General features: G+C 50.0%; 1 long non-coding RNA gene across 1 annotated transcript; it reads left to right on the plus strand.

Moving 5' to 3' along the window:
* The first annotated feature begins 6,627 nt into the window (after nucleotides 1-6,627).
* Nucleotides 6,628-8,966, plus strand: LOC135387058 (uncharacterized). Its single transcript, XR_010420816.1, has 4 exons — nucleotides 6,628-7,280; nucleotides 7,415-7,510; nucleotides 7,634-7,752; nucleotides 8,727-8,966. It is a non-coding gene; the product is annotated as an uncharacterized LOC135387058 (long non-coding RNA).
* The last annotated feature ends 468 nt before the right edge of the window (nucleotides 8,967-9,434 follow it).

Below are 9,434 nucleotides of genomic sequence, written 5' to 3' on the forward strand. Positions count from 1 at the left end.
GATCATCCTGATCAACTGCGGGCGAATGGTAGGGTTTCAGACGGGAGACATGTACGAAGTCTTCTTTTGATGTTCTCCGGGATGACCGATGTGCACTCTCAGTAGCTTGGACGACGTAATTCACCGGCGACGTTTGACGAAGAATTTTATACGGGCCGAAATAGCGCCGCATGAGTTTCTCAGACAGGCCAACTTTGCGCTCAGGTTTCCACACCCACAGCAGGGCTCCCGGGTGGTATTGGGTATCGGAGTGCGCGTCGTCGTAACGGGCCTTTTGGTCGGCTTGGGAGAGCATCGTATGCGTGCGGGCGAGCTGGCGGCTTTCTTCGGCACGACTCATGAGTTCGGTGACAAAATCAGTCCTGTGGCCGGCTTCGACGTAAGGAATAAATGTGTCCAAAGTGGTGGCGCTATTGCGGGCGAACACGAGGAAAAACGGGCTGAAAGAGGCAGGGTTCGCCGAATGGACCCAGTTTAAAAAAACCCACCCGGGTTTTTTTGGGTCCACCCGGGCTGAAAAACCCAATAAAGCCCACACACGGGTGAAATACAGAAACGAAGGGAAAAAAAAGAAAATAAGGAAAACGTTTCATCTCCCTTCGCGTATCGAGAAATATGAGGTGGTGAAGGTGGTGAGGTGAAACTCGCTGTCTCCGGGATTTGCCTCTTCGTTGCTATGCAAGTGTGCGCTTTATCGCGTGCAGTCGTTCCATAACCTACATTGATGGTATTTTTTTTCTAATCGTTGTCGAGGGGACGACTGCTTCGGAGGTTACTTTACCGTAAATTCTACAGCGGCAAACAATTATTTCTCCCAGAAACATGAAAAATAGGTGGAGAACGGCTGTTGCGTGTCATATGCAGCAGTTCAAAAAAAAAATCCCAGCACCCGAAAAACCCACCCGAAAAACCCGAAAAAACCCACTGGGGCGGGCTTTTTAAAAAAACCCGGGTTTTTCCGAACCCTGGAAAGAGGTGACGTCGTGTCGGGAGGTGTTATAGGCATAGGTCACGAAAGGGAGAACCGTGTCCCAGTTGGTGTGGGAGGCGTCGACGTACATAGAAAGCATATCCGCAAGGGTGCGGTTCAGCCGCTCGGTGGCACCGTTGCATTGTGGGTGATAAGCCGTTGTAGTGAGACGGCGGATATGGCAGGCTTGGAGGAGCTCCGAGACTATGGTCGACAAGAAGGCCGCACCTCGGTCACTTAGGAGTTCTCTGGGTGCTCCGTGGCGTAATATAACCTGCTCCAAAAGGAACGTGGCGATGTCAGGCGCGGTGCCGGTCGGAAGGGCCTTTGTCTCTGCATATCGGGTGTGGTGGTCGACGCAGACGACGATCCACCGGTTGCCATCGTTCGAAGTAGGGAAGGGACCAAGGAGGTCTACGCCAAGACGTTGAAAGGGGCCAGCAGGGAGCGGGATAGGCTGCAAGGGTCCTTGTCGCGCGGACGGCAAGTGCTTGCGTCGCTTACACTGAGTACAGCGCCGTACATACGCGGAAATGGAAAGTCGCATTCCAGGCCAGAAGAACCGCCGGATCACCCTGTCGTATGTACGTGCAAATCCCAAATGTCCAGACGTTGCGTCATTATGAAGAGGTCGTAAAAGAGCTGCCCGAAGATGACACGGGATCACTATCAAATATGGCTGTCCGAAGGGATCGAAATTTTTCTTGTAGAGGACTGAGTCACGAAGGACGAAGTTTCGTGACCGCCGGGATTGCTGTCGAGAAAGAGGAGAGGTGGCTTCCAGCTTCTCGATGACTGACCGTAAAGCGGGATCGCGGCGTTGTTCCTCAGGAAGCTCGAGGAGGTCGAATGGAGTACAGTCCACCGATGATGATTGATTGATTGATTGATCATGTGTTTAATGGCACAAAGGCAACAAAGGCCATAGAGCGCCAAAACTATGCTGAGTGTGTCGGAGACGATTATGGGAAAGATGATGTGAGAGAGAGTGTGGTAGTTAAAACCTATCTACAGGTATGAGCGATGAGCGATGATTGATTGACCAGGATAAGAGAGAGGGGGATGACGATAGCAAGCGAGCATGGCAGTTAAAAGCTATCTACAAGTGTGACAATGAGATATTTACATGAGGAGTTCGGTGATAATGGATAAAAGCGGAGCAATGCTTATCATCTACATCTGACTAAGAAACCCACACGTGGTCAAAAATTTGATTACGTTATCAAACGGCACAAGAGGGGTGTCACCAGGGTTCGCCGAATGGACCCAGTTTAAAAAAACCCACCCGGGTTTTTTTGGGTCCACCCGGGCTGAAAAACCCAATAAAGCCCACACGCGGGTGAAATACAGAAACGAAGGAAAAAAAAGAAAAGAAGGAAAACGTTTCATCTCCCTTCGCGTATCGAGAAATATGAGGTGGTGAAGGTGGTGAGGTGATATGGTGAAACTCGCTGTCTCCGGGATTTGCCTCTTCGTTGCTATGCAAGCGTGCGCTCTATCGCGTGCAGTCGTTCCATAACCTACATTGATGGTATTTTTTTTCTAATCGTTGTCGAGGGTACGACTGCTTCGGAGGTTACTTTACCGTAAATTCTACAGCGGCAAACAATTATATCTCCCAGAAACGTGAAAAATAGGTGGAGAACGGCTGTTGCGTGTCATATGCAGCAGTTCGAAAAAAAATCCCAGCACCCGAAAAACCCACCCGAAAAACCCGAAAAAACCCACTGGGGCGGGCTTTTTTAAAAAAACCCGGGTTTTTCCGAACCCTGGGTGTCACCCAGTAGAAGGGCTGGGTGGAGTGGGACATGGTATCTGTAGAATGCGGTGAAATACTGTTGGCGTTGGTGTTCGAAGTGAGGGCAGGATGCCAGTACGTGCAAGACAGTCAAGCTGTCACCGCAGTGCGCACAAGCTGGCGGATCCTGACCTCTGAGTAGGTGGTGATGCGTGAGCCATGTGTGTCCAATCCTCAATCTCGCGTAAAGAACTTCGGATGATCTGTTGATGTGTTCAGTCCGATGCGGGGGAGAAACGTGTGGCTGTGTGAGGTGTAGCTTGTTATTTTCTTCCATGTCCCACTCCTGCTGCCACTGTGTGCAGACAGCTCTCTTTAACACTGGCAGGATGTCTTGGTAGGGTAGTCCTAGAGCTGACTCCTCTTGTGCCAACGCTCGCCGAGCCTCACGGTCGGCTCGTTCATTCCCCGGGATCCCAGTGTGGCTGGGGACCCAGCAGAGACAGATTGAAAAGCCTCGGGAACAAAGTTGGGTCGCAAGCGCTCGTACCGATGATGAGATATAAGCGACATCCGGTAGGGCAGCGCGGGATAGGGCATCGGCATCAAGGTGTTTGCGACCGGCTTTGTGGACAATCTCAAAATCGTACTCTTGTAGCAAGAGTGCCCATCGGGCGAGTTTCCAAGATGGCGCCTTGATGCTGGCTAGCCAACATAGCGCACGGACTGGAAGACGGGGCAATGACGTCGTCGTTCAATATATCCTGTACATGTTGCTGGACGCGGAACGCGGAAGGTGCGACCGGAAGGAACTGTGGGAAGGAACGTCTTGAAGCCCACGGAATAGTTGTCAACTCTCAGAATTGCGAGTTCGGGGTGCAAACGGTCGAGTTACTTGGCCACAAGGTAACACCCGAAGGCATCTATCCGCTACCAGAAAAGGTCCAGGCAATTACGACATTCCCGCAGCCTCACTCACTCCATCAGCTGCGGCGCTTTTTGGGCCTCGTTAACTTCTACAGGCGTTTTATCCCGTGCTGCGCCGACGCCCTTCGTCCACTCGGTCAAATTCCTTAAGTGCACGAAGTCACCGTCCAGCTCACTTCCTTGGACACCTGAAGTCGACGCAGCCTTTCAGCGAATCAAGACCGCCCTCGCACAGTGCACTATGCTGCACCACCCCAAACATGACGCCCCCACAGTCCTCATGGTTGACGCATCGGGGACCGCTGTAGGCGCAGTTCTCCAGCAGAGGATCAGTGACGCTTGGCAGCCTATCGCATTTTTCTCCAAAGGCCTGAAGCCCCCCGAAACCAAATACAGCACCTTCGGACGGGAACTTCTCGCAGCCACTTTTTGGAAGGTCGCGCATTTACCATCCTGACGGACCACAAGCCCCTCACGCACGCCTTCCAGTTGGCCAGCAGTCGGTATTCCTCGAGAGAGATTCGCCACCTAGCATTCTTGGCTGAATTTTCGACCGACATCCAGTACGTTAGGGGGTCCCGCAACGGTCCTGCCGACGCCCTTAGTCGCATTTCCTCCATTCCAACAGTCACTGACCCCTCGTCACCTGACGTCATAGCCGAAGCCCAAGCCCACGACGAGGAGCTCCGCCATTTGCGCCTCCGCCCGAGCTCCTCGCTGAAGCTGTTGGATTTCCCTGTACCCGGTTCTTCCCGCACCATTTGCTGCGACACCACGACGCCCCGGCCAAGACCCTTCGTCCCCGCCCACCTCCGACGGTCACTCTTTGCTGCGCTGCACAACCTGGCCCATCCTGGCATCCGTGCGTCTCAGCGCCTCGTAGCAGACCGCTATGTGTGGCCTTCCTTGAACAGCGACGTGCGAACCTGGGCACGTGCCTGCCTACGCTGTCAGCGATCGAAAACTCACCGCCACACTGTGGCCCCACTAGGGCGTTTCGCTCTCCCCGACGCCCGCTTCGACATGGTCCACCTGGACGTAGTGGGACCGCTGCCCCCGTCCTCCGGCAATCGCTATCTCCTCACCGCCGTGGACCGTTACACTCGATGGCCAAAGGCGCTCCCCATGCCAGACATGTCAGCCGAAACTGTCGCCGCCACCTTCTTGCCTATGTGGATATCGCGTTTTGGCGTACCCTCCCAAATCACAACTGACCGGGGGCGGCAGTTCGAAAGCCAGCTCTTCACCGCTTTCGCTACTCTCCTCGGCACCACCAGGCTACGCACAACGTCCTATCATCCTGCTTCTAATGGCATGGTGGAACGTTTACATCGCCACCTCAAAGCCGCACTCATCGCCCACGAAGACAGAGATCACTGGGTCTCCCATCTCCCTCTCGTGCTCTTGGGTATGCGTGCCGCTCTTAAGCCGGACCTCGGATGCAGTTGCGCCGACCTCGTCTACGGCTGTTCACTCCGCCTCCCCGCAGAGTTCTTTAGCCCGTCGAAACACGACATGTCACCTTCGGCCCTCCTTCAGCGCCTTCATCGCTCTTTCAGCATTGTGCGAGCAACCCCGTCGAGAGCTTCATCCCACCATAGCCCCAACATCCCCCAAGACCTGCCTACGGCAACCCACGTGTTCCTGCGGACAGACTCGGTGCGCAAGTCCCCCTCTCCGCCTTACTCCGGACCCCATCCTGTCCTCGCCAGGAACGACAAAACATACCGCATTTTGGTAAACGGGAAAGAGGATACCGTCTCGGTAGACCGGGTGAAACCGGCCTACCTCGAAAACCCCGGCATTGTCGCATCCTTTGCGCCCGGTCCCTCGTCGTCCGTCGCTCCCAACAGCCGCTCCTCTGCGCCCGGCCGCTCTAAGCATGTCTCATGGCCTGACAGCCTGGGCTGTCTCCAGCGGGAGGGCCCTTTAGCAGACGACACAGATGGCGTGCGCCGTGCGCAAGCACATCGAGTTTTGCACGCCCCTCGTGTTACGCGCCAGCCTTTGACCATTCTACTCAGCCACCCTGATCGAGTTCAGTTGGCACCCAGCCGGCAATAAAGAACCTTCCGTTGCAGTACTTTCTCTGACTCAACACATATATATACTCATGGAACGATGCGGCAGCACCAGAGGACACGTGTTTGCGGAACGTCAGCTCTGGGTAGCTGCGCATCGTTCGGAATTGGCAAACCAGGGGTCGCTCAGCGAGCAATATACACCTGGGAGGGTGACTGAGCACTCCCGAATGCCACAGTGCAAGCCAGTGAATTATAATGAGGGAAAAAAGCCATTAAAGAAACAAGTAAATGACACTAGACGTGTTTGAAATTTGCAATAATTTTAAACACGTCTAGTGCCATTTACTTGTTTCTTTAATGGCTTTTTCCCCTCATTATTACATATATATTCCCTGTTTATATATATATATATATATATATATATATACATATAAGTGAAGAAAAATAGCGTAGGCTCTTTGGCTGCACGTTGAACATATGTTTATAAGTCCCAAACGTCGCCACACCAGCATTGGACAGCTGTTTCGGCCTTATTGGGCCTTCATCAGCAATGCGTAGGTGGACGACGTTTGAGCGAGTGGCGTCGGAAGGTCACGTGATGTCCTCACGTCAGGGTGAGAAACTCACCTCTGAAAGCCCAGTGCGAAGCCAGTAAAGTATTAAGTGAAAAAAAATTGCCTAGGCTCTTTGGCTGCACGTTGAACATATGTTTACAAGTCCCAAACGTCGCCACACCAGCATTGGACAGCTGTTTCGGCCTTATTGGGCCTTCATCAGCAATGCGTAGGTGGGCGACGTTTGAGCGAGTGGCGTCGGAAGGTCACGTGGAACGTGATGTCCTCCCGTCAGGGTGAGAAACTCACCTCTGAAAGCCTAGTGCGAAGCCAGTAAAGTATTAAAGGTCAGATATGCCGATTTTGAAGTGCCGCAGAACTGAGCGATACTCGCGCTGTGTGTTCATTACCTAACACTGAATATGTGTGCGAAATATCTTGCTCCAACTGTTCGTAGTTTTTTAGAAAACAGTTTTTTTAGTTCCCACGCCCGGCCGTCAGACCGTCGGCAAACCCTGCGCACGGGCGCACCGACGTCACTGCTCTCGGTTTATCTGTCTTTGGCTTGGCATGGACTCTTGGCTTGGCCGCTTGGCTTCTTTCGTTTCGTCCTCTGTGCGTCGTACATAAGCGAACAGCTGTTATGTTATTGCTAAGCCGGAAACAAAGCATGTGAATACTTTTTTTTTTGGCACGGCGTCGTTTGGAAAGTGCACTTCCTTGTTCTGACCTTGCCTTTTATGGGCTGGAGCGATATGCCACGGCGAAGTTGTCGAAGATGCGACGGTGCTACGTGCTACGCTGTTAGAACAATTCATCGGAGCATTCAAGTGTTACCTTTTATAAGCTGCCAAAAGACCAAGCAGTGCGAAGCTCTTGGCTGACAGTGGTGCCTGCTAATTTCCACTGCAAGGATTTCGTCAACGAATGTTATCATAGGTTACGCGCGACTCCAGAGGCAATTTGGAATATCGGCACGAAATCGTCGGATGAAAATCTGAGGTGCCCGACGCACAACATTTTGAACGTGCCACGGAGGATCAAGGCAAAAAACGAGAGCAAAAAAGGTAAGTCGAGGTTCAGATACAAAAAATAGCAAGCCTAATGAATCGATTGTGCAGCTGTCCTACTGCGCTTACTCTGATATAACCACGATTAACAACACAATAGTATTGATAATCTAACTTCTGAATTGTCACAGGTGCACGCTGAAGGCGGAAATGAAGCATGATCTGGCTTGCATCTGGTGCATGAAGAAATTGCTGGCACGTTAGTTGCAGTCTACCTCCACCAACAGGTACGACAGTGTGATGTTATAATTTGAGTATTCACCTATGTTCAACTTTTCATGTGCACTCGCATGCAGACATCTTGACACCACTTTTAAATCTGCCCTCAAAGTTACAACCTGTGCTTTCAGGGTGGAAAACAAAGGTCGCCATTCCGATTAGCTGCTATCTCCCAGTTCAAGCACTTTTGCTGTCTGGACACTGGTTCCTGTGGATGGGCTGTTACAAGCTTCACTGTCTGATATAGAAGGTACGTTACATTAGTTCAGTTAATTTGTCTTTTGCACATTTTCGTTACTGTTAGTTGGATTACTGTTGGACATACAATCCTTTGAAGAAGCTGATGTCGCCTCTGATAACGTTTTAGAATTTTCAGTGTCATCAACGTCCATTGAGGAAGGTGCCTTTACTATCTGTGAACCTTTAATTGAAAAATAGCCCAGAATTCATGTTAACATTGTCTACTCTTATTAATTCACTGTCTGTGTTCTGAGAGCTTAGAAAAATCGAAACTATTTGTCACAACCTCACACTGGATGTGGTACTGGCTTGACATGTAAGCTAAAATACCTGGATTCTACAATAATTGTGTTGAACTTGGTGCATTACCGTGGGCAATGCCACATTCACTACATTTTTAATGGGCCTGGTGCACAAATACTGTGTGCATACTGCATACATACATACTGTTTGATAGGCAAAAATACCTGAGCAGTGCTGTGTAGTCTTTTTACCCAAAGTCCATACTCTTACTGCAAAGTCACAGTACGTAGAACAGCAATGTGCAGGTATGCTGCGATAGAGATTCACAACAGAAAGAAGACTGTTGAGAGCATCTAAATTTTAATGGGACGAGACTTTCGTGCACAAGGCTGCTCTTGTTAATGTCTAGCATGAAGTTACAAACTCCCAGAATATATAAAACATGTTGTAATGTAGAGAGCGAGGGTTGCTACAGACATAAAAATAATTACACAATCGTATATAATAAAATAAAAAGGGGGTACAACTCCCCCCTCAACTCAACTCGACAACTCAATAACTCTACTTATTCTCTACCTTACAACATGTCATATATTCTGGAATTTTGCAACTTAATGTTAGACCTCACGAAGTACAGCCTTCTGTGCGAAAGTCTTCTTTCTGTTGTGCACAATCATTATAGAGTAAATACGACTATCCATTTCTTGTCATTAAATGCTTTTTCTTTCTTTTTTTCTGCAGTGATGAGCATCCATAAGGACACATGGCAGAAAGGGAGTCTCTTTGAGATGACAAACCCTCATCACCTCATGAGGATACAATGGTTGACGAATGGTTCTCAAGTACATCGAAACTTCAACAAATAATTCATGAAAAAGCCAGTCAGTGCTAGCACCAGGAATTGAACGTGGACCGTCCTGCTACCAGTCAGAGATGTTACATTTCAGGCGCTCATTGACTTTTGGTGAATTACTTGTTGACTTTGTCTCAAGGTGGAGCTCGCCACAGCTCATTTGTCTATCTGTTAATGTTGTGGCGTGTGTTGCGTTTTTCTCTTTGTGTGTTCCAGACTCAGAACGGTTAATTTGGATCAGGTCAGGTACGTTTCATTTAGACATGGCAAACATAAAGTGGTCTTTCTCAACACAACTTAGCAGGCCTTCATGCATTACTGCCACGGCCATTAAGCGTGAATGGAAGGCTGCACATTATGCATGATATAAAACCCCAAGACTAGGAACACGAAGGGACAAACACAAACACGTCCCTTTGTGTTCCCTAGTCTCGGGGTTTTACATATGCATCATCTTCACCAGCTCACTTGCTTCCTAGCATTTTTTCTGCAGATTATGTTCACCATACTTCTATCGTGTGCTATGTAATCTTGTTCAAGTTCTGTCAAACGACGTGTAATGCTATAAAAAAATTCAGTACACTGTTTATGTGGGT

Source organism: Ornithodoros turicata, chromosome 3 (genome assembly GCF_037126465.1).
Source record: "Ornithodoros turicata isolate Travis chromosome 3, ASM3712646v1, whole genome shotgun sequence".
Lineage (NCBI taxonomy): Eukaryota > Metazoa > Arthropoda > Arachnida > Ixodida > Argasidae > Ornithodoros > Ornithodoros turicata.